Source organism: Chlamydotis macqueenii, chromosome 2, assembly GCF_036417535.1.
Source record: "Chlamydotis macqueenii isolate bChlMac1 chromosome 2, bChlMac1.mat, whole genome shotgun sequence".
NCBI lineage: Eukaryota > Metazoa > Chordata > Aves > Otidiformes > Otididae > Chlamydotis > Chlamydotis macqueenii.
Window position 1 is genome coordinate 74,233,597 of NC_141557.1, and position 24,483 is coordinate 74,258,079.

The 24,483-nt window shown below is 39.2% G+C and overlaps 1 protein-coding gene across 4 annotated transcripts in view; it reads right to left on the reverse strand.

The window, feature by feature from the left end:
• GMDS (GDP-mannose 4,6-dehydratase) overlaps window positions 1-24,483 on the reverse strand; it is a 431,792-nt gene that overhangs the window by 90,626 nt on the left and 316,683 nt on the right. The gene's annotated exons all lie outside the window — the stretch shown is intronic.

The window sequence follows — 24,483 nt, forward strand, 5'->3', positions numbered from 1 at the left end:
CAGGCAGGTAGGCCCAGAGATAATAAATTCGTACTTCATAATGTTTGTAGACATTTGAGGGTATAATTGGGAAGGAAGAAAAGTAATCCTTCATGATAGTTACTTTATGATAGTAAAAGTAACAAAGCAAGAGTACTGAGATAAAATTTATGAAATGTTGGGGTTTTTTTTTTTAAAAATAGAGAGATAGAATGAGTTAATAACATAAAATCAATCTAATTTCTACTTTACAAATTACATTCCCCCCCAAATTTCCAGAATTCTTGTTTCATGTTTTTGAACACTAAGGTATTTTCTCCTCAGACTGCTACCAGTTTCCAAACAATGCTACACTCCTGAATGATAATCTAAACCAATTCACTTGAAATGTTATTTAACTCATTATGAGGAAAACATTTACTATTCATTGAGTTCTTACAAATTTAGAGTTATCCTTGTCTGAATAATCTGTGTAAATAAAAAGCGTGCTCCCTTTAACACATCATTAAAACTTCACCTTCTGATTTTATCCCAGTTTTCAGTCCACTGGACTTGGAGGTTAAAAAGATATTAACCTATAATTCATCATTATTTATGAGGCAGTGGTAAAAATATACATCAAGCACTGCTTTATTAATTATGAAAAACAAAAAAAAAAATCACCTGAAAAACTATCAAGATGCTAAAAGAAATCTCCTTCCTGGTTCCGTGAAACTTTTATTTTCCTTTAGTAGAACACTTCAGGTGACAACATTTTAGAATTTAATGCTAAATTCTCTTGGTTGAGCACAATCTTTATGCCTCGGGGATATGGTAATGCAATACAGAGGGATTTCTTTTCTTTTTATTTTTACCTCATGTCACAAGTTCAATTTTAGGCCAACAGTACCCAAAACCACCACCATGTGACACAGCAGCTTGTGCAAAGAGTCTGGCGGTTTTAACCCAAGCCTTAGGACAAGAGGAATCCACCTCGCAGATTTGCTGCCACAGTGTTAGCTTTACTGTTGCTCTTACCAAGTTCCTCTGTGCTCAGGGTTGAATGCTAGCTCATGGTCTATGCCATCCCAAATTGGGGCATGGGAATTTCAGCTAGAAAAAGTCAACAGTAAAATGATCCCAGAAACCAAAGGACGTCTTTTAGAAGTCTGGTTGTGCAGCACAGATAGGAAAAGGCAACAGGAATATTTCTTTTGAGTATGCTCAAAAATACATTTGGAGGGCACTTCACATTGACTCCCCTCGGCTTGCTCTGGTCATTCCAATGCTACCGTCATTAGTCGCACCAAATCCTAAGCCAGGGAAAGGGAAGGGTCTGCATTAAAACTGTAGATACGGCTGCTCTCCATGGGCTAGTGTCAAAATGGAATAGAAAATTTTACTCAGTTTGTTCCCAGCAATAAATACAGTCCTGGCATCCTGGACAAATCCTTCACATAACAGCATGTGTTCTTTTATGCACCCTGGGAGCGATTCTATTTAAAGCCATGGAATTGTGGGTGTGAGACTGTAAGCACATCCACTTACCCAAAACAAAATTAAAACCTGTCTTATATTAGAGTCAGGAGAGCTGTTATGAAAAATGCAAACCATATGAAGCTTTAAGTATACTTATGTTTTTTATCTGTCTCTGTGTAGCATATACAGTTGACTTTCACTGCCTCAGATGAAGTGCTGACAAGTGTTTTACCATATTATTACAGAATACCCCAGTAGCATTATCACACTTCAACTTCTGCTTGCAATAAATCTTTGCTACATGCACGTCAGAAGTCATTGCTCATATCACTTCCAGACAAAGTAAGGGTCCTCTCTCCCTGATGGACACGAACGAGACTCTACACACACTAGGTATTCTGCCATTAAGGCTGGAATAACGCCCGCGGGCCAGACACTGGGAACAACGTTCCCACAAGCATTACTTGGCAAGGGCCAGAGGTCTGTTCTCAGGCAAATAACAGTGGCACAGGCATGAGTCACTGCAGAACGCAATGGATTTATCACCACAATGACATTATCATCCCTTATGTGCTGGTTTCCATGTGCAAGTCTCTTATTTTTTTTTTTTCCTTCTCAGAGATTTATAACTCAACTGCTGAAACATATTTCAGACTGAGACAGAAAATGAATGCAATTTTCTGCTCTGTATATTTTTTAATAGCTATAACATAAATTATATTCTAATTGCATGGGTCCAGCTTCAGGTCCAGTCTGTTTATTGGTTTCAGTTTGGTCAAAGCAAATGATGAGCAGACACCATCTCCAGTGTCCCAATCTCAGTGGTGACAATGACTCTCTTTGTGGTCTTGACTACTAATCTTACCCCCTAAATTTTGCTGTCTGTGAAGCTGGAGTGGTAATATTTATGCAACTAGAGTGCAGTAAGAATGTTAAGGGTAGCATAGACATTTCATGATGAAGTACGCTATTTGTTATAGAGTTAGATGCCTTTGTCTGACCTTTATAGTGGAAAAAAAGTTATTTTTTCCCTCTAAAAGGTGGGAATTCAAACATTGTTCCTTAATACTGAGTAGCTCTGGACAAAATGAAAAAATGAATTAAACGAGCAAGGAAACCCAAGGATGAGAGTGCATGGGAGTGATTGTTAGATTACACATTCCAAAACTCAATGAAATAGACATTTCTTGAGATTCTGCACATTTCTGTTATGATGCAAGAGGTACTCAGGCGAACAAGATACTAACAAGCAAGCTACAGTGGTTTCTCCCTGTCTTTTACTCTCTTGCCTAACCTTCAGCAAATTTAATTTTTTCCCCTTTTGCACAATAACTGAGGGAAACCTGGAAAAAAGCTCTTTAAATCTTTTCCCATAGAAGTGAGCTTCATCCTGCAAACCGTGTCTGATTCTTACTTCACGTGAGATTAATTTCATGAATTTCTACAGCCTGACTGTCAACCTACAGGAGAGAAAAGTGGTTCATATTAGTGTAAGCAGCTCTCTGATGCAGCAGTATTTCCTGCATCAGACCCAAGAGGTGGTTGTAAACCCAGGTACAAAACAAACTGTTGCATCAAATGGTGAAACAATACTAAACTTATCATTAAAACTCCTCACGTAGCATTTTTCCCCTTTACAGCACAAAGTAAAAGACCAAAGCATGAGACCATGTGGGAAAGGAAGGAAATAAAACCATCTCATTGCACATCCCAGAGAAACATCTAAAGCCAGAGACTGCAGCAGTCAGACCTCCCTCGAATCCTGCTCTCTCTAGCTGCCACCTCTCCTCAGTCCCCACTCTGACCCCCTGAATCAAGCCAGATGGGACTGGTGGAGACATGTCAAGGAAGTGCTGAAAAGGTGACTTGGGTCTCTGGCAGCCAGTCTGGAGCTCGTTTCTATGCGAAATCTCTGGAGGCTGCTGCTTTGCAATTTCTCAGGAATGTTTAATTCTCCTCATCCCTTTGCCGAGTCTCTCTGGAGAGGTCACGGAGGCCTGTGACATCCCTGGAGGGCACTGCCTAACTAAATTAGCATGAGATAACTTTGGACTCTCTTCCAAACAAGAAAATACAAGGGAGAGAATTTCATTAAAAGCAGAAGACTAGGTGATCCAAGTTAATCCCAGCCCAGAGCTGCCGCAGAAATGTTCTCTGTTTATATTTTGACTTTACTCCCTGTTATAGAGTTCACTGACTATAATGGAAGCTGTGTTAAGTGCACAACTTGACCTCAGTTGACCAAATCTTAGTTTCATAATAAAGACAAAAAGTGGGTTTGGCAGCTCTAAAAGGTTTGATTAGTCGCTGTTTTGCCTGTTTGTGTATGACTACACAGGGTGCTGAGTAAATGGTAAGAGATAAGCACTGATGTACTTCACTCTTTATATGAGCTTTTTAATCAGCAAACATGAACTCTTTAATATGTAACAGTATTATAATTCATACATATATATGTGTAGGCTTAGCATTCGTCAACAAATACGACCAAGTCCCAGACCTGCTTTTTTTTTTTTTTTTTTTCTTCTAAGACTTATGTACACAAAGTTTTGTTTAGGTTCCCTCAGTGGTTCAAGGGGGAAAAAAAAAATCTACTTTAAGAGGTAAAAAGAAAAACACAACTTGGAGAAAGGGAACGCCAATATCTGCACACACTTCTGCAATAGCGCGTTTCCCAGCAACTCAAGGGTGGGGTAAGACACAAAGGTAGCTCAACACACCCAGCAATATCCCACCTCCTATTCCAGCAGTGAGAGAATAACAGCAAATACCACACCAAATGCCTCCAAATCAAGGATTCGATTCTCTATACAAACAGGATGGGGAGTGAATTAGAAATTTTTCACTTGGGCTAAGGTTGTAATAGCTGACTCTAGGGAAACAGGGGATGGAATAAACATGTCCTGAAAAAAACCCATTGCCTGAGCTTGATCTATTGAAAAAACTGGGTTGGTGAGACCCAGGAATTCACACTTCAAAGTATTATTAAATATATTGGTAGTAATAAACTAAGACCACCTAACTTAGTGCAATATGAAGGAAAACTGTATTATTCTTACAAACCTGAGATTAGAAAGTGAAATCTTACTTTATTAAATGCTGTTTATAAGCCAGTCCTGCCTACCAGCATGTTTTGGCTATAATGGGACAAATATCCCTCCTTCTGAGAAGACAAGAAGAAAAGGAAAAGGTACAAAAGTTCATACAGTTCACATTAAGGACAACTCAATGTGATCTCTCCCTTCAGGAAGGAAATATTAGCATGGCCTCTTAGCTATTCTCCGAGGGCAATGGTCTGCTGGGAAACACGACTTCAAGCTGACAAATCTTGGGGCACCAACAGGCTAAACTAGGCTGCTTACTCCTGTCATAATTGTCCCCTTTTCACAGGAGTCCTGCTTTGCCATGGGTGCCGCTGAGTTTATACACGCACAGTTAAAAATCAAAGCAAATTTTCCCACTGAGCTTTTCCAGAAGAACTGAGCGTCTGTTTAGTAGGTGCTTTTTCTAGTCTTCCTCAGAAAGATGAAGAGATACACCAAAGGAGCAAGTTATTCCAGCATGGGAGAGAGGCTGGAGAAAATGCATGAAAATAAACTCTTCCTTCCACAGGGAATACTCCTTCCCCCTCCCTAAAGCTTGTTTCATCACCAAAATCATCCCCTGAAATCAGGCATGTGGGCCCAAATCCTGCCCCCCTGGGGTCAGTCAAAGCTTTGCTATAGACTTCCGTTAGGATGGAATTTCATTCCAAGTGTAGGAGCCTGTCACGGCCACAGGCGAAAAAAAAAAAGGGTGTTTTCCACACAGGCTCTGCATTTTTACTTTTGTGCCTCTTGGGAAACTGGTGCAATTAGATCTCTATTATTATACACTGGTAGGGCACATTTGGCACTGCATGTGAGTTTATGTACTTTAAAAGTTTATGTACTTAAAAAAAAAAAAAGCAGAGGGAAATTTTAAATATAAGTTACATTCTTTCAGACACCAGACTTTATATATAAACAGCTCAGAGCTGCTCTAGTCTGGTAAGTGAGTAATTAGGAAAAAAAAATGCATGTGAAATATATGATAAGCTGGCAGAAAGACTGCTAAATAAGATTCTTCCCCCTTTTTAATGCCAAAAGAAGAGATAAGAATTCATATTTGCATCCAAAAAATAATCAAACTATCTTCAAATATTTGAATGAGAACCACAAAAAAAGACATCTAAATTTATAGCTATAGGCTTTTGTCTTTATTGTAGGGCTTCCTGGAAAGGTGCAAATAGGAAAATTAATCCAAACAAACTAAAGGTGTGATCTCAACAAATCTACTTATAACTGTATTAAATGCATCCTTTGTCAGAATGAGAGTCCTCCCTTCTATCTACCTAAATTCAGGACGGTTTGGTCCTAAATACAAGCCCACATTGCAGTTTAATGCAACTGAACTGATCAACTTTACAATTTCATCCAGGCCGATTTTCCTGGACCAGACTCATCAGTGTACTGCACTGTGAGAAACAATGTGTATGGTGAGTGAAACTCTCGTAGTTCTTCCAGTAACCACTGAATTTTCTTGCTTTTATCTTAATCTAAAGACAGTTCAGGTTGTGTTCTGCTTCCTTAAAACCCTACTTTCTCCTCCACGAGTTTTAATTGGATATATTAGTCTGCATTGCCCTAAATTATCAGCAGTGGGATTTTGAAGTATTTAACAAATAATCTATTACATCTATAGAAAGCAGAAAGTCAACAGTGAAGAAAATCCTTAAGTTCTTAAATATAGCGTGCACAGTAGGACACGCGTGCACACTATGGATCCATCCTCATATAGCACATGCAGATCCTGGTATGTCAATTAGTGTGTAATATGCTTTCAGATATTTCTAGACAAAGGTGCCACAACAACCTAAATAATTTTCATCAAATCTGAACTTTTATATGCCTCACCAGAACAGACCTAGGTAGTGAGGAAGGATTTTATCTTTATGTTGCAGTGCAAGAAAGGAAGATGCCTTTTTTCCAACTCCTCCAGCAATTCAATGCTTGGAGAAGCAACAGGAAAAAAACCATGGTGACCTCTCTGAACTTATGGAAACAGCTGCCAGCTCAGCAGGAGGAGCATTGCTGATGGATGTATTACCTACCGCTGGAAGAAGCCTTTGAGACAGTTCTCTCTCTCTTTTTTTTTTACATCCTCTATCCCTAAATTATACAAATGGAAGAGCAAGAGAGGACTTTCAGAATCCTCAGGAGTTAGCTTGTTATTAGACTGGATAAGGAAGTCACCACGTTAAAGTTTCCAGTTATCCATAGAAAATCAAAACAATATAATTGCTGTATTGAGCAAGCAAGGCATAACTTTGTTTAAGATATGATTTATGTATTATTTCAACCTTCTCAAACACTTTGTCTTTTGGCATATTAATGTTCTTGCTCTCTGAATTTAAACTTCTAAAAAAATATTTAAACTTCTAAAAAACTTGGCAGATGTGAAACAAACCCATGTCTCATATGTAGAGAAAAACATCACACAAAAGGAAAATGCTGACTTTTCTAATTCTAGGTTTAAAGGTACCTTTGAAAGTCTCCTAGTCAGTTATCACAATGGACTTCAGCAAAAACTCATTTCCTCTACCTTCGAGAAAATTAAGTTATTAAAAGAATAGGAGGAATTTTTATTTTTTAAGAATAAAAGTGTGAGAATGTCAGGGAAGTTAGAACACAGCTGACATCCTGATCCTGAATACTTTAATATACATATTTAACCTTGGACATCAAAGAGGTCTCATGCACATATACGTGGGGGAAATACACACATCTTCTCATTGCACCAACACTACACAGAAATGACACACGGCACTGAATCATGACACTGGTTAAGGTTTCTTTTTGTTTCCCCTGTTGAGAAACCAATGTAAATGTATCATCTTAAGACTCTGTTAGAGAGCTTTAAGTGAAAGCACTTGTACTTGTGATCGGTTAAGAGCACACAGTGAATCTGCTATCCTGGCTCAGTTACACAAGGCAACTCACTAAGCCACAATGACTTGTACATGTAGCTAACCCCTAAGTGCCTATTCTTCTTGTTTTGGTTTCGGTGTTTTCTTTCTTTTTTTCCCTGTTTTTTTTGGGGTGTTGTTGGTTTTTTTTTTTTTGATGGTGGTGGTAGTTTTTTTGTTTGTTTGTTTCTTTTAAAAAATACAGACCAAAATGTAGGAGACTCAAGCGCAGGCCCTGGTTTTGCAAATACTTCAAAACACAGACTGTACACCAAATGGGCCTCTGGCCTGAAGCTTCATCAAACTCAGTTCTTTAGAGAAGAATTTTAGGCTCTACAGTTAAATGAAAGAGTTGATATGGGGCTCAAAGCAAAAGGCAGAAGAAGAAAGAGAGGGAGGAGTGAAGGAGAACATTTTCTGGCATCTGAACCAGGCTTAAAACTGTGTTTCATTTTCTTAAACAAAACCAAAACATTCCTTCAACTTTGGGAAATTCCTAGAAAAACAACAGAAAACATTGTTTCAGAAGGCAATTATGGCCGCTAAAATGACACATCATTTATGAATGGAAGTATTTAGAAGAGAGTAAACTAATTCTTAAGGAAAATAGCAAACACACATTGGACCTAAATTTGCTGTTCCGTTGGCAATTAAATTACTCAAGATTTGCACTACTGTAACAAAACCCAGAGCCAAGCCCGCTATTTCTATTTCTATTTATATCCTAACTGTGCAAAAGTCTTAATAAAACCACAGAATGAATTATTTAATCAGTAAATAAAAATATAGACTGATCAGAAAATTCCTAATAGTAGGGGCAGTAGCAGTAGTAACAATAATAATAATAATGATAACCATGTGGCCATACATTACAGTCATACATTATTCAGCTTCAAAAGGATGCCTCTATCAGTAGTATAAGTCAAAAATTTTACAGTTATCTTGTTAAATGATATCTACAAAAGCATAAAGCTCAACAACTGAAGATGTGCTATGCAAAACTCCTGTTGTTAATTAGTAAATGTACAAAGGCTAGCGTGTCCAGTTTAACAGAATCTCAATAGTACTGATATGGAAATCAAACTAGTAGCCACCGAAAACCAGCCAGTTCACAAGTCACACTTAAGACTGTAAGTTGTAATAAAAACCCTATTCTTCAGTATCTGGTAAAAGTAATGTGTTTGCTTATCGTCAAGGCCAGATTTAAGGCTTTTCCATGCTGTCACTTCCAAGCACTCCGGTTTCGAAAGCAAGAGGATAAATACGTCAAATTTTGTTTCCCCCTAGTCACCTCTAAGGTACAGTCAACCAAGTTCAAAATAGAAAACTTTTTCTCTCCTCTAACATATTTAGTGTAGAATAGACACATCTCACTAGATTTTTAGTTTTGTTTATGAGAAGGTTTTTGTACTTTACATGCACACGTTTGAGTGTCCAGTAACTCCTGCTTTCCTACTGGCCTGTTTCAACCAAAATTTGTCAAAGGATAGCAGTACCAAAAACGTTAAATGACTGCAAGTCTTGCTGAAATAGGAGATGTCAAGAGGAGAAATACCCTGTCAGATCACTGCGTGAACGGCCAAGCCTGAACGTAACTCCTACTAGGTACCAGGGAACGCACAAAGGCTCGGAACGCATGGGAAACTTCAAGCAGAGGTTGCAGCTCATTAGGTACTAGAGACCTAACCACGTGTTATAAAACAAATGGCTTGCTTGCAGAATTACATCTTCAAAAAATGAAGTTCAGATTTGCCAGCTTTGGAGACAGATTTACTGTGCAGGAACAGAGTCTTTGATCTTTTTGTTTCATTTTAAGTGCTGTTGGCTTGCGTAACAACTAACACATAATAATTACAAATGGAGGCTGAGGTTTGCTCAACATTTCTGAGCAGCAATATGAAATCTTGTGTGAGTTTCCCCATGGGCTGCTCCTGTCCTTACCAAGGCAAGTGTATGGGATGCTGGCAGGGAAACCCTTTGCCTTTCCAGTCAGCTGGATACCACAGTAGCAGTGTCCCAAAGAGCAGATTAACCTTGCAGATGCTGAGGGCAGACCATGGCTGGTCTGGAGGGCCACAAAAATAGCAAATTGCTTCCTGCCAGGAAACATGCTGCCATCTTATATATGCAGTTCATGCCAAGTTCTGACGACACCATCTGCTTGCTTGCCCCTAATTCAGGACAGGACCTGATGATGGTGTAGCCCCAAAAATGACATCAGGTGGACATCCCAGTTCTCTGCTTTTCTAAGTGGATTGACATATACAATTTTGTTTCATCAAGGAGATGACAAAATGTAAACAATGAAGTGTAGCCAGTTCAAACTGTTTTTCATTTCCTAGCACTCTCCAATGAAATTGGTTCAGAGAAACTATTTTCCTTGTACTCCTCTTCTCAGCCCGGATGTACAGAAAGGTCTCGATGACAACAGTCCTACAGGTTGTACCTGTGGCTCTTGCTGAGGAGCTCGGCTGGACAATGGGAGCCTATAGGATTTTTCAGCCGCAAGGGGAGAATAAATATCTGCCAAAGTCCCAAACAAGTTGTCATCAAGGCAGTTGTCTGAGATCAGCCCTGATCTCACTAGCAGGCATTGCTGCTCAACTGGAACACAAATTCTTTGTACATATGCCAAGACATTTCATCTCTTAATTGAAGTAGAAACGTCCATATATGCAGGTCTCTAAAGGAAGCCATTCTTCCCTTGTGCAATTCCAACATACTCCTTTCTAAACACGTCTTCAGTCGTGACTCAGACCTGGGAATGCCACTGAGGAAGAAGGATGCACCGCAGCACAAACATTTGCTAATCCAGCCAGATTACCACAGGCTATCGGGCTAGCAGTTAGAGACAGAGGAGCATCGGAGAGTATATCTCGTTTTCGGAGTAACACAATGCTGGTAGATTTTTTATTTTATACAACATTGCAGTATCTACCAAAATCCCTTGGAAAATGTTTACAATTAGATACTATATAATATTTTACCATACATCAACAATGTGAACAGAAAGTATTTATAGCTGTTTGGAACAGTAAGCTATATTAGTCCTATGCATTAAGGCATCATCTTTCCACACTCATGTCACAAGTAGGATCATAAGTATTTTTCTTCAGATGTTGTCTGTGTGTGTTCAGTTTGCAGCTCCATGCCACTAGAATCACACAGATGTTCTTGCCTCTTGGTAAATACTATGTAAATTTGTTCCTATGATTACAGCACTTGCTAAAATGAGCATAATACTTAAGAGACAATCCTTACTTTATGAATTTTCCATAGTAGGTTTGATGCTCCAAGATAGATTTCCAGTTCATCAAAATAGCTGTGCATGTGCTTAATTTTAAACATACTCTTACTCCACCACAATTAAGCAAAAGTATATGCTTATTGCTTGAAGGAGTTTAAATCTGTTGACTTTAATTACATTTATGTCCAGACTGAAGTTGTTCTCTGAATTGAGGCCTGTGAAGTACCGTGCTTTGAAAGAGGAAGTACTGAATGAAAGCTAAGATTATAATTTTAGTACAAAATAATACTTTACATTTTTACATGCTCCGTACGCATTAGCTATTTAAGACGTACATCATCACCCATAAAGAGGATAGTAAATGTTTTCACTTTATTGTATATTATCCGACTCCATTGTAAAAAATCTCACACTTATATCAAGCCTCATAAATAGCGATTCAAAGTACAAAAAGCAAACTTTTCCTTGTGAATTAGTCCTACGAGAATAGACGGAAAGGCTGTTATAGATAAAATAATCATACGCTTCTTATGCCATTACTTGTGGCATTTCAGGATGACATCTTTATGGACATATGCATATATTTAAAATGCTTTGGTGGTAACTTTTCTAAGTACATACCATATTAAGTCTTCCTAACAATTTTCTTTTAAAAATACCTTCTAAATAATGATCAGTGAAGCAACCTCCATGAGAGAACTAGATATTAATCATAATTTGAAATTAGACAGACAGGAAATTGCCACACCCTATGTTAGTGAATGCATCCAGGTCCCATGGTAGTCTTTATAGTGAGTTTAGATTGTCTATGGGAAATGAAATCATGTGCCAAAGGCCAAGTAAATCCAAAATTAAAATTCACAGTAATGGCTCCCAGTTGCATTCATAATCCTGCTTATTACCTCTTACATCATTATAAAACGTTCTCCAGAAAAAAAACAACCCACTGCTGTACTGTGTATACCACTGATACGCAATAGGTTGTCCAAGTTCTGCTCCAAAGACCAAATATCACCCACTCAGTTTTAAAAATTATGCTCAGGGTCGTCATTCATGTCTGTGTGGTGGTCAAACTCTGGGATACTGTCTGCCTTGGAATTATCTGCTGCTAATTCCCAGGCTTGTTTTATCACAAGCCCTCTAATTCACTTTCAGATATTATATTCCATACGATGACGACAGCAACTACAATCTACATGCTATTATGGAAATAAAGAGTGGCTCTTCAATTCCCAGAAAGTTATCACTGCAATTACTTGTTGTGGCATTTCTGGACAGTGTCTTTGTGGACACAGGCATATATTTTGGTATATAACCTTTTTTTTCACATGGATTTGTAATACCTACCATCTCTCCAAAGTTCATATTCAGTAGTCTCAATTCCCTTCGCTGTTATTTGCAAGTATGGGAATTAGAAACTTTGATGACCTGGCGAAATCACACACTCAAGAAATTAAACCAAACAATAAAACTAAGTAGCCTAAATATTGTTTAGCAGAAACGTGGCACCTGCAATCCATTACTGAAAGAAGAACTCAGTACCATAAAATACAGTGATCAAGTTTTCAGATAGTGCAAAAGATGTTAGTGGAGAATGAAAATAGAGTAAGTTTATTTTCCTCTGGCTTCTAACTTCATTTAGATTTTGTAGTTGGCAGCATGTCAGGACCAACAGGCTTCCGGCAGGAGGTCATTATTTTAAAACATTAACTCCCATGTTAATGTTTGATTTTGCTAATGTTTAAATTAGGATATACTTCTGAGTAGGAGAATGGAGGGGAAAAAAGGATCACACACAATGCTTTTTCTCTAGTAAAACTAGCCAGAGGTGGGTTACAGGAGGAAAAAAAAAAAAAAAAAAGGATCCAAACCTCATTTCTTCCTTCCTTTGGAAGAGACATTACCTGCTTAAAATTAATTTCTGATATTACACTCAACCCAACTTTTAAAATACACTTAAAATATACTTACTTAAGCTAACATAATGTAACAGACAATACAATTCACACAAGGAACTGCTAAATCCAAGGCGCAGGAAAGATAGGAAAATACGAAGAAAGAGCTTAGTGATAACAGAAGCAATTTATTGGGCATGGTGGCCTTTGCCAGATTTCTGCTATCCCAGTATTTGAGTGAGGGCTCCTGCAGTGCATCAGCCTTGAAGCTATGTGTCATCAGAGATGCGGTGTTCTGGAAGAGACCTAAATCTCAGCCTCTGACTATGGGACGTCATCAGAGATTCCACCATACTTTTAATGAAAAAAAATGTATCAGTTCCTGATCAAGTAGTACCTGCGTTAAATAATTGGCAAGCTGGCATGGAAAGTATGGGAGTGCAAAGACAAAGATCACAGAATCACAGAATGGTTAGAGTTGGAAGGGACCTTCAAAGGTCATCTAGTCCAACCTCCCTGGAAGAAGCAGGGACATCCCTGACTAATCAGGTTGCTCAAAGCCTCATCCAGCCTGGCCTTGAACGTTTCCAGGGATGAGGCATCCACCACCTCTCTGGGCAACCTGTTCCAGTATAGCTTGCATTGTGAAAATTTTTTTCCTAATATCCAATCTAAATCTACCTCCCTCTATTTTAAAACCATTACCCCTTGTCCTATCACAAGAGGCCCTACTGAACAGCCTCTCCCCATCTTTCTTGTAGGCCCCCTTGAGGTACTGGAAGACTCCTATAAGGTCTCCCCGGAGCCTCCTCTTCTCCAGGCTGAACAGCCCCAACTCTCTCAGCCTGTCCTCATAGGAAAAGTGCTCCAGCCCTTTTATCATCTTCATGGCCCTCCTCTGGACCTTCTCCAACTGGTCCATGTCCTTCTTATGTTGGGGGCTCCAGAACTGGACACAGTACTCCAGGTGGGGCCTCACCAGGGCAGAGTAGAGAATTACCAATTAAGACAGATGCTACAAACAGAAATTCTTGCCTCTTGAGTTACTCTCAAACTTAGCTCCATAAAATAGCTGATGATCTCACATAAGTTCGCTAATGCACTCTTCAAAATAAGAGACTACATTTTTAAAGAACCTGTATTGATTTTAATGACAAGGCACCAAAGGACTCTGAAGCAACTGAGCTAACTCAGAGTTGAATATCTCAGGCATCAGAGTACACAAGGATTCACTGTGCATAGTTCTGTACTGCGCCATCCACTCTTGCAGCCACACTTAGCCTGATCCTCCTCGCAGTTCTGACAGAATCGCATAAATTTCACTCTCTATTGATAGTCTCGTGTAATACTACTGTCATGCCTTAAAATTCAGCTCCCATCTCATCTGGTTTCCATATTTTTTCACAACAGGAAATGTGATTCATATATATTATTAATTACATGTATCAAATGTAAAACACTAAGCTGTTGCAACAGCAAAGCCTGGGCATAAAAATTTTTCCAAAAATTCCGGGTGGCTTTATAGAAGAAAGAATTTCATGCCATGATTTTCCATTGACACTCCATAAGCTCATCACGCCTCCAATACTGACATCCAGCTACCAGCAATCACGGTCTTTTGTTCTCTGCAAGGAGAACTTTAATCAGGATTTCATACTACTCTTTACGTAACAAGGCACTCTGCAGAGAGACACTAAATTTAGATACAAATGAGGCTTCATCCAGGTTTCAGGGGGCTGATGTTACCAAAGCACCCTTACGTGCAATCTAACTAACAAAAGACAGTACAAAATAGCAAACTGAAACAACTACTTTGAGATCACATTGATTATTCCCATTAGTTTAGTCAGCATGATGCAAAACGCAAAACACTTATGTTACAATGACAGGAAGAAAAGTAAATATTACAATTTTCTTTCTTAGCATCTAAAAGTAACAATACAGATTTTCATTCCAGTTGTGCACTTGCAAAATGAGGTAACTGATTGTTCATTGTACAAACCAGTGGGAAATGAAAAAAATACAATTTAAAAATATAGATCAGATAAATACATAATACTGTCATTTTTTTGAGGACTTCAGTTTTCAGAGGTATGACATTAACAAGCTGTCTCTGCTGTAAAATAATTGGTTTGCATAAATGCATTTTGTTAACTAGTCAGTTGCTCAATTATTACTTTGCTGTCTTGGGTCTAAATAATGGAAGTAGAAGTGTAACTTAAAACAAGAAATATCTGTCAAGCAGGAAAGCTCAAGATACCTTTTAATAACATACCAGGGAGCTGCTTTACTGTGCTGCTGCTTCTTTTGAACTCCTAGATAATATCAACTGAGGAACATTACACTGTTCTATGTACATTTCCCTCATCACCAGAGTATCTGAAAAGCTTCCAGTAGTTCATTAAGCAACATGACTAGCCTCCCTCATTTGTGGTTTCTCCATTCCCTCTCTTATCCTCTCCCCAAGGGAAGAGTGCCCTTGTGTGTTTGTCTGCAGTGTTTTGGTTTACTGTGGGTTTTTTTTTTTTTATTTTAGATTTAATTATGTGCATGCTACTCTGCATTTATAGCAGAGAAATACAAGGTTTTATCTCACTCAATTTCTGGCTTTGCTTCTTGTATATTACTGAGCATAACCTGCGTTCTTTGCCCTACCCCTTTGTTTCAGTACACGCTACCTTGCTACTCTTTGATATGCCTAAAGGACAAACAGCAAGTTGATGCAAAGTACCAAAAAAGATCAGCTAAGTCAGAGAAAGAGAGTGGAAGGGTGGGAGAAAGGTCCTAGAAATTATGCAGGCCATGACTTCATGGCTGCCAAGAGGTCTTGAGTTTTGCAAGATGAACAACTACAAAAATAATTTTCTGTGCTATTAAAGTAGATACTGAGCATATGAGAGTCCTCAATAAGGGTGGATATGGAGTTGCAAAATTTGTCTACTGTGGATAAGGTGCATAGATAGTTTTTTCTTGTTGCCTTTATACAACTGTGTGAATTGAGACGGCTTTTCACATATAAAATGCAGATATGAAAAACTAAGCCTGCCTTTTCCCCCCTCCATTACGCTAACAGATGCGGAACATAACTTCACTAGCTCAGCATACGCCTGTTCAAGAAGAGGCTACATCTTGGTAGCATATGTGTCATTCTTTTCTGAAGCCAAGACTGAAAGACATTATGATAGATAAAGCATTTAAGTTAGAGTCAGATTGCCGTAAGTATTGTGGAAAGCTATTTCAATTTTTATGCATTCACTAATTTGCTATCAAAACACTGAGGACAACATTTCTCGTATCACCACCTTTCTCCATTCAAGTTCATATGCAAGTCTAGTTGTAATAAGCAATATAAACACGGTCTCTATTTCTGCAATGTTTTCCCCCAGTACATCTTGAAACGGCTCAAGAGAAAGCAATATCTATTGTTATTTTATTGATGGGGAAAGTAAGAGAAATACAAATTAGAGGACTCAATCAAAGTCGGTCAACAGATCAGGGCTAAGGCCAAGGCCAGAGTGAAAATTCAGGGCTCAGACACCCCAATATACCAGTCTGTTCCCAAAGAACACAGTCACACAGAAGTCTGTTCTAACCCCACAGAATCTGCTTTACAATGCAAGGAAACATTACACTAATGTTTGCTGGTATATATACAAAATCAGCTTAATGGTTTTTTTCCTAAAAACAAACTTCTGCCAAGTTATTGGAGATACAGCAGAGCATTATCTGCTATTTGATTTCTGTCATTCAAAATAGTTGCAGGTAACTTGAGACCTTATCCTCTCAGATAGAAGGAGACAGCTAATAAATGACTTAATTTTTAATCATGTGGGGAGGACACTTCTGTAAGACTTTACTATCCCAGCACTTAAAAAACAGGAAAGCTAGAGTAAAGGCTAATATGCTTTAACACAAAAAAGACTGGGAACAGGGCTAAGCTCTCCAGTTGATGAGCATGAGGCTTACATCCTGTGAGACTCTGAACGAAATCTTGAGGGTTTCCCTGTTGCCTTCAGATGGCAACGTGTCCAGAAATGACACACAGAGCTGGGCGTCAGCTGTCATTGTAAGGGTCTCGTTGAGCATTAAAATACTCCCCTGCATCAAGCAAATGCGGTTTCTGGCATAGAACCAGCTACTCAAGGGCCAGCTCAATTCCCCCTCAGCTTACTGCTGCCAGAGTGAACAGATGAGGACGAAAAGTAGGGGCCAATTTTTTCTCCTCATGGTGGCTTTCTTGTTTGGGACACCACAAGCTGCAGGACAGATGTCAACAAGTGCCACAGTAAACTCAAGCTTGTTGATTCCCAAAAGTCAGGAAAATCATTCTGACATCACCTACTTCAGAAGAACATGCAGAAACAGCATACTTCTATACAAGTTTCTTAATTGTTTAGGGATTTTTGGCTAAGCCTTCTGATAATTTGGTTTGCTTTTCACCTTGAAACAGTTTTGCCTCTGAAATATTCTCCTGGTCATAATCTGTTTTGCCATGTGTTTTTTTTTTTTTTTTCTTTTTTTCAAACAAGTTTTCTGGAGAAAATCTTTTTTATGGTCTTAAGCTGCTGCCAATTACCTGAGAACATAAGCATGACTAAAATTTAAGATAGCTGCTTCTTACGGATGATGCAGACTTCCACAGTTGTCTTAACTCTTGAAAAAATATTTTCCTTTTTCTCTTTTAAACAACAGAGGCATCATTATTTTTCCCACAACACTTATAACATCTCAGCCACTTACTCCTTCTCTTGATCTGCACACACCATGGAACGTAAGCCAATTGTGTTCTCTTATTTTTGCACCTAACAGAAAATAAAGCACTGCCTCTATTGAAGGTATGAGGAGAGGATGTTGCAAAGATGACAAAGTACAAGCCCAAGTAATTGAATGGAAAATGTGAGTTCCTATAAAGCAATACTATAATAGATGCAAGAGTAATGGTTTTCATAAACAAGTAGGCAAAGAAAGGCTCAAAGTATCCTGACAAGTGTTTGGGGATTTTTTTTTCTTTTCTTTTTTTTTTTTAAAAAAAAAAAAAAAAAAAAAGAAATAGCAAGTTAAATATTGTCCAGACATTTGCTGGCTTAAGCTTAAGGGCCTGTGTGCAGAGTACTCACACTGGGACTCCCTTCTCTTCTCTCGATAACATTATTTCAACTATTCAGTCGTGCTGCCACTGAAAAAATACGCACATTTCAACAAAGAAAAATAAATTGCATTTGTGTTCTCACTTCAACTCCCAGTTTCTCACTGGAGCAGTGCCAGGCCAGTGTTTCAAGGTGCTGACTATCTCCTTCTAGCAAAACAGAACAGATGGGACACGGAGCTAGGCTGGGACTTGACAGCTAGATGCAAACACATTTAAGTCCCATATCAGATCACGGCTCCTTTCTCCCCTGAACCTCTCTACTTCGAGTATCTTGGCTTTCAGAACATGTAGATCTAAACAGAGCAGGTTGGAGGGAACTACCACACATTTGGTTCATGCATTGCACCGAGTGCTACTGCCGTTCGGACAAAGCTGGGAAAAACAAGGTTCGCTTCCCTCCTTTGCCACTTGCAACCTCAGGAAAAGCCCTCCACCGCTCTCAGATGTAGTTTCCCTCCAATGCGACAGGAATAATCCTCTTTTCCTGGGATACAGTTGTATACCGAAGGCTCTGTGATAGCCTGACACTTTCACCTTAAGGCCACGTAAACAAAGTGGGCTCTACAATTTGTACTTGTGTGCCTGCACTTCGTGTCAGTAGACCCTGTCAGCTTTTACAAGATGGGCACAAGCAGCACATTTGTAAAAATAATCCTAATGTGTATCCACGCAAACTATTCACAGAAGCTAGTTAAATAAAACATGGCATTTGGTGGCCGTGAGCATTGGAGGGAGGGAGGGTGTGAAACACGAGCCTAATCGGAATTGGGGAGCTGGGGTGAAGAGGGTTACAATTCACATTTGCAGAACACTTTCTGAATACCAAAAGCTTTCCTCTTTATAAAACAAAAACTTCGTTCACTTCAGTTCACTCACCATGAATAATGAACTGGGGAATTAAAAGCTTTAAACCTGTTAAAGAAGTAATATTAACTTAGGTATAAATATAGCTGAAATAATCCAGACAGTTTTATGACCTTACACCCTCAAATGAAGGTGAAATGCAGAATTCTTTCCCCAGGAATAGTGGTAAACACAGCTAACAGATGGAAGAGCTGAATGGAAATTTCAATAAAGTAGGCCACAAAGAAGCATTTGTAAGTGCAGGGGTGCTCACTTAAAAAAAAAAAAAAGGGAAAAAAAAAAAGGAGGCTAAAAAATGGAACTTTGTTTTATTTTGATAGAGTGCCAAAACAGTACTGCATTCCTTAAAGAGCAGAATAAAGGATCGAGTTAGACTGGCCTTCTCAACACCTCAGCAAAAGCCCCCATGGGTCTCATTTTGCTAGGATGACTATTTATATGACAGGTAAGGGAATAATTTTGTTGGATTCAGTTACACTAGGCCTCCATGACCTCTAGGTCAAAAGAGCAAACGCAAAAGTGACAATGTGGATAATTGCCTGTTTAGGATAATGGAATACTGATTGAGGGTCAATTATTATAACACCTGAAAGATAAATGAGCTGATGTGAAAGGTTCAGCAGAGATAGCAAACAAGGAGAACTATCTGTATGCACCATGCCATGGCTAATAATGCAAAGTACAGACTGCTGTGTTTGATAGCAGGGAAGCATGTTTCCTGAGCTGAACTACTAAAGCCAAGCAGTTTCCAAGCCCTAAAATATTTTAGTTTGTAAAACATGCCATAAAACAGAAATTCAGTTCAACTGCCCAAAGCTGCAGGATTAAAGTAATATTATTTAACATGCTACCCAATTAATTTCCATTATAGCCCTTGTCTGTGCCTCATGTCCCAGATCCATTCTTTCTTCTGTCTCCTGAGTGAACTTTCTTCAATTGCTACACAAACAAAGAAAACCAGCTTTGACATTTGTGTTTCTAAATCCAAGCAAAAGGGCTGCTACTGCAGAGAGGCACTGTGGTTCATGGGATTTTTAAATAACTGAATTTTTGTGCATAAAATCTTTTGAAATTTCTAGTTACCTTGCTTTGCATCACCTTTGAGTGATGTGATTCTTGAAATGCTCATTCCTCACCTTAGTTTTCTTCCTATTTCTTGTGCCTCACAAAAGATGAAAATCCCTTCTTTCCTCCTTTACCTATCATGACAGTATATGATTTGCATTGGGAAAAGGCATTTTCAAGAGGAAAGCACAAGTGACCCCTCTTCAGATTTACAGTCCAGCAAGAGGGCAGTCACTATTTCCCTCCAGTGCGTGAAGGCACATCAACACGTGCAGTGCTTGAAGGGAGCAATATGCTTAGAAATTGTCTTCCACAGAAGTGTACGGGAGTTAGCAGAGAGCTAGTGTCCAGATACCTAGGAAGCCCATCTCTGGTGTGCAAAAAATATTTCCAGTTTATTTGAAACGTCCATCTTCTTGTAGCATCAGATGAATCAGCAATAAGAAACACATCTCCATGAACAGCAGAGCTCTGCTAAACTGCTCTCAACCTGAATATTCACGGCTTAAAAGTATGCCACAGCAAAAAGCATTACTGAGAAGATATTCCACTCAAGTGAGATGAAAAGGATTCAGAGAATCTTTTGCAATAAACTCGCAACTCAATATGAGCCTCTCCCAGTGCCCTTCCACAGTGGCATGTGAAAACCTTGCCTGCTCTTTCCCCGCAGCCTCTCTGTGAACAGGGATCTTGGAAAGAGTGGGAAAAAAGCAGGTCTGGATCTCTATGACACTGTCAACAGAATATGTTAGAATGCAACAGGCTGCCAAGGAAATGAAAATATGAAATGATACCACCTTCAAGGGGACTTGATCACTGCGTGAGTATACTGCTAGGGGCTATTGCCAGTTTGGCTGCAACAGCGTAAATCATTACTGCCCCGTGCCTCTCTGTCACATACAACTTTTCCCATAGTAGCTACATGAATGTTAATCTTCCAAATTTGTAATCTCATATTTTAGCACAAATCTTCCTCTGTAAAAAATTCCAGCTATAATGACTATAAATGCAGTAGTAGACTCATGTCTTCCCCTCACTCCAACTGGCATATCACACTCCTATAGTTAATTTGCACTCAGCATGTAAGCTGGGGAAAGGTGAATGACAGACAACAAGAGGAGCTTACAGTTGATTCTCATCTACTACATCTTCTGTAATATCATCAGCTACAGGAAGAGCAGCTTTGATGCCAACCAGGAGCTGGCAAGTTGAAGGATTAAAACTAATAAACTTAGTAAGAGCCCAAGTGTCCTGGTAGAAACACCTCTGGTAGGAACAAGAAGGATGGAGAGTAAGTCACATGACTTCGGGTAAGAAAACAAAACAAAAAAATCCCAACCCAGGGCCACCAATTGAACACCATCTCACAGTGACTAATTTCTGACTAGAACCCTACTGCTTTGGTTTTCCTTTCCCTCAGACAAGATGAATCACTGTGTGCAGGCTGACAGAAAGAGAAGGCATCCTTTTCCTTTAGCTGCCAAACCCATCATGATTTTCCTGTATGACAAAAGTCCATCCGGCAGCAATGAGAGATTTCTGAAACTCACGGAAGGCTTCAAGGCTTAAAAGATTATTGAGTTCTCTTCCAGTGTGGGGATAAGCTAGCTCTTATTTGAAATATGATTTATTTTCTTTTCCACTGCACTTAGCTTCTGCAGGGAGCATACCTCTCAAATGTTCCACATTTCAGGAATGGCTCTCATTTTAGTCTCAAAGCTATTTATCGTCTTTGCAAATTTGCTGCCTCTGTGCTTTGTTATTTAAAATTCTTAGTAGCAGTAAAAACAAAACAAAACTTCTACAAACTGAGCTTACAGAAAGAGACACATGCTTAAAAGAATAAATCCCACAACTTTTTCAGTTCCCATGCTAATGTGTGTTTTCTGGGTTTTTGTCCCACATTTGGGTGCTGCCACTCTGAGATGCCTAGACAAAAATTTCCAGCACAGATATCCAGTGCAAGTTTCACAGAGACCTGAAATTTCAAGGCTCTTCCCTTCCACCTATATATGAGTGACCCGTGTTCCTACTTGGGCTATCCTAACAAAGCATCTCCAAGCAAAGCTTGTTCCTAAAACCAGCTGTGATGATCCATGTTGGATATTTCAAATTTGCATAAGCTGTGCTAACTGTTAAACATGGGCCTGAACTCTCATAAATTACAGGAACTGTGTACTATTGTAAAATAGCACAGAGCCCTCTGGAAAGCACCATGCAGTTTCATTCTATAAATGTCCCACAGGGGATTCTTGTTCTGAGGCTTCTTGTACAACGTAATCAAGCCTTCAAGAGCAGCTCTGTGCATAACTACTGCATAACCTCCACTGGGTAAGATATGGAAAGTGACAGTTGCAATCACATACATCTCTTGAAAGAAACGCTGCTGCTGAATGAACAGAAACTAGGTGTGAGGGCAATTGATTCATTAGCACACCTCCAAAAATTGCAAACCAAACTTTCCTGCAACAATGAGACAAATATTCTTGCCCTAAAAGAGACCAGCAATGATTTTGCAAAGGATGACAGAGTTGGCAGTGCTCTGATGTGGTGCAGCTCCCTTTAAAACAGCCATCCTACCTCCCAGCCTGTTCTAAAAAGGCTACTATCCCAGAGAAGCGAGATGTGCAGGAAGCCTGTAAAACCATAGACTTGGCTGGTTCTCTCAGTGACAAACCAGGTAACACCTGGTTCCACTCTCTGTTTTTGGGAAATGTAAGATTCTGCCTCTCTACACCTTACTTACTATTCATGTAACTTAAGAGGGATGTGCCTTATGCTGAGGGCCTCTGCAATAGGGACCTGGGGACAGAGGAGCTGCCTCTGAGCGTTGGCATTTTGGCTGGTGTTGGTTCCGGCTCGACAGTTCCTCTGCATGGTACAGATGTTGGGCCACTGGCTAATGTCAGCTTGCTTGCACAGCACAAGTCTCAACAATCTAAGCAAACTCTGAGCTATGGGCTCTTTGCTGCTGCTTCTCAACAGATGGCCACAAGATTCCTTCCTCGGGAGGAAATCACACAAAGACCAGTTGACTAAAACTGTCTAATTCTCACAGTGTCAGGAGCTTGTTTACTCTTTTCTTTCTTTTTTTTTTTTAATTTTAATTGTGTCTTCTCATTTACATTTCAGTAAAGGCAAACATTATCGAATGTTAAAGCTGAGATGTCAAAAAGGACACTGCAATAATTTAGATGGTAGGTACCTGAACTCAAAAGTAAACTTCCTGGAAGGAATCTAGAACGAGGTGCTAAGAGCTGATCAGATGTATGTACAAGAAAATGAGAAATCACCTTTGAAAATCATGGTTTTTTCCTGTGGCTTTTGTCTTTGATGTTTTTTCTCCTGGAAATAATAATTTCGCAAACAGCAGAAATGTTACTGATGACATAACAGGAGCTTCACAGTCTGTGCGATTAAAAGCAAACTTAAATGCAGATTCCTAAACAAAAAACATGCTGTATTTATTAAACATTAAAAAGGACTGAAGTCAAAGCAGTGTTCAAATTGTTTTAAGACAGGCTGCCAATATTCTGCACTTTTCCCCGTTTTCTTTGTGAACAGTTCATACACAGTTGTTATGCTAAACTACTAACATAACCATGACAGAATGACAGACAAAAGATGCACATCTGACTCAAATGATTCTTAAAGACACCCTCACACCCCTTACGTGAAACCAAGAAGTCAACTGCAGGCTGCAGTCAACCATGAGAACTCTCAGTCAACACCACCATAAACAGCACACGCAACTTGACAGCTCTTTGAAGCTTCATCGTACAAAAAACAGATACATAAATAGAGAGACACAGCCGGAACAGCAACCCAGTTTAGCTTTGGCACTGTAGCTTAATATTTGGCATCACTACTGGCTCATGTGACACGATAGGTTTCCTTTCTCATTCTGATCCTTAAAACCATACACACCACATCCACCTGCCTTGCCAGCTTCTTCCCAGCCTACCTCCCATGACCCTTGCATGAATGAGGAACCAGAAGGCAGGATGGACAAGTGTGACTGAGAAAGGAAGGTTTTCCTTGCCTTGGTTTGGAGAAGTCAGGAGAGCAAACTTGAATGTGACAAGCTGCAGAAGGGAACACCTGAAACCAAGTATTCTTCTATTTTGTGGCATCTTCTGGGTTTGGGGGCTATGGTGACTAGGAGAGGAAGAAAGAAGGAGCACAAAATGTCACATTTCAGAGGAAGAACTAAAATTAGCATCAATAGCTAAACCCTTTAAAGGGAGGCTTGCAAAGAGAAACATTATTTAGCAGTTTAAGTGAGCACTTGAGATTTTAAAGTTTTTAATACACAGATTACAACAAAGTAATATTTCCTGCTGTTCTCCATGAGGTTAACATTCACAGAGCTTAAAAAAATGGTGGATGACCTTCTCCTACTTGGATGTGCCACCCAAATGCTGAGAACATGTAGGACGGGGAAAAAACTAATCAGCAATGAAGGAGACAGTGGCAGCGATAGAAAAAATCTTCTAAAGCACAGGCTTACGCTTTCAATGTGAAAAGCTTAGGGCTGTTTTCTTCTTTCTTTTTCAAAACCGTGTCTTTAAATGGATTCTTAAATAAACAGGAGATTGTAATATATCAGATGTGGATAGTATGTGGTCTCTGCTGAAAAGTCTGAAACAAACAGGGAACTTGAAAATGGAAGGCACGGGTTCCCTAGCCATGCTATGTACCATTTTAATGACCCAGACATGCCAAGGGGGAGCGACGTACTGATTTATACTTCACATGGAGTTTATTCTGCCATATCAGAAAATAGATGTCCAGTTTTCCCCTAAGGGGAAAACCATTTATTTTAACAATAGTCATTTAC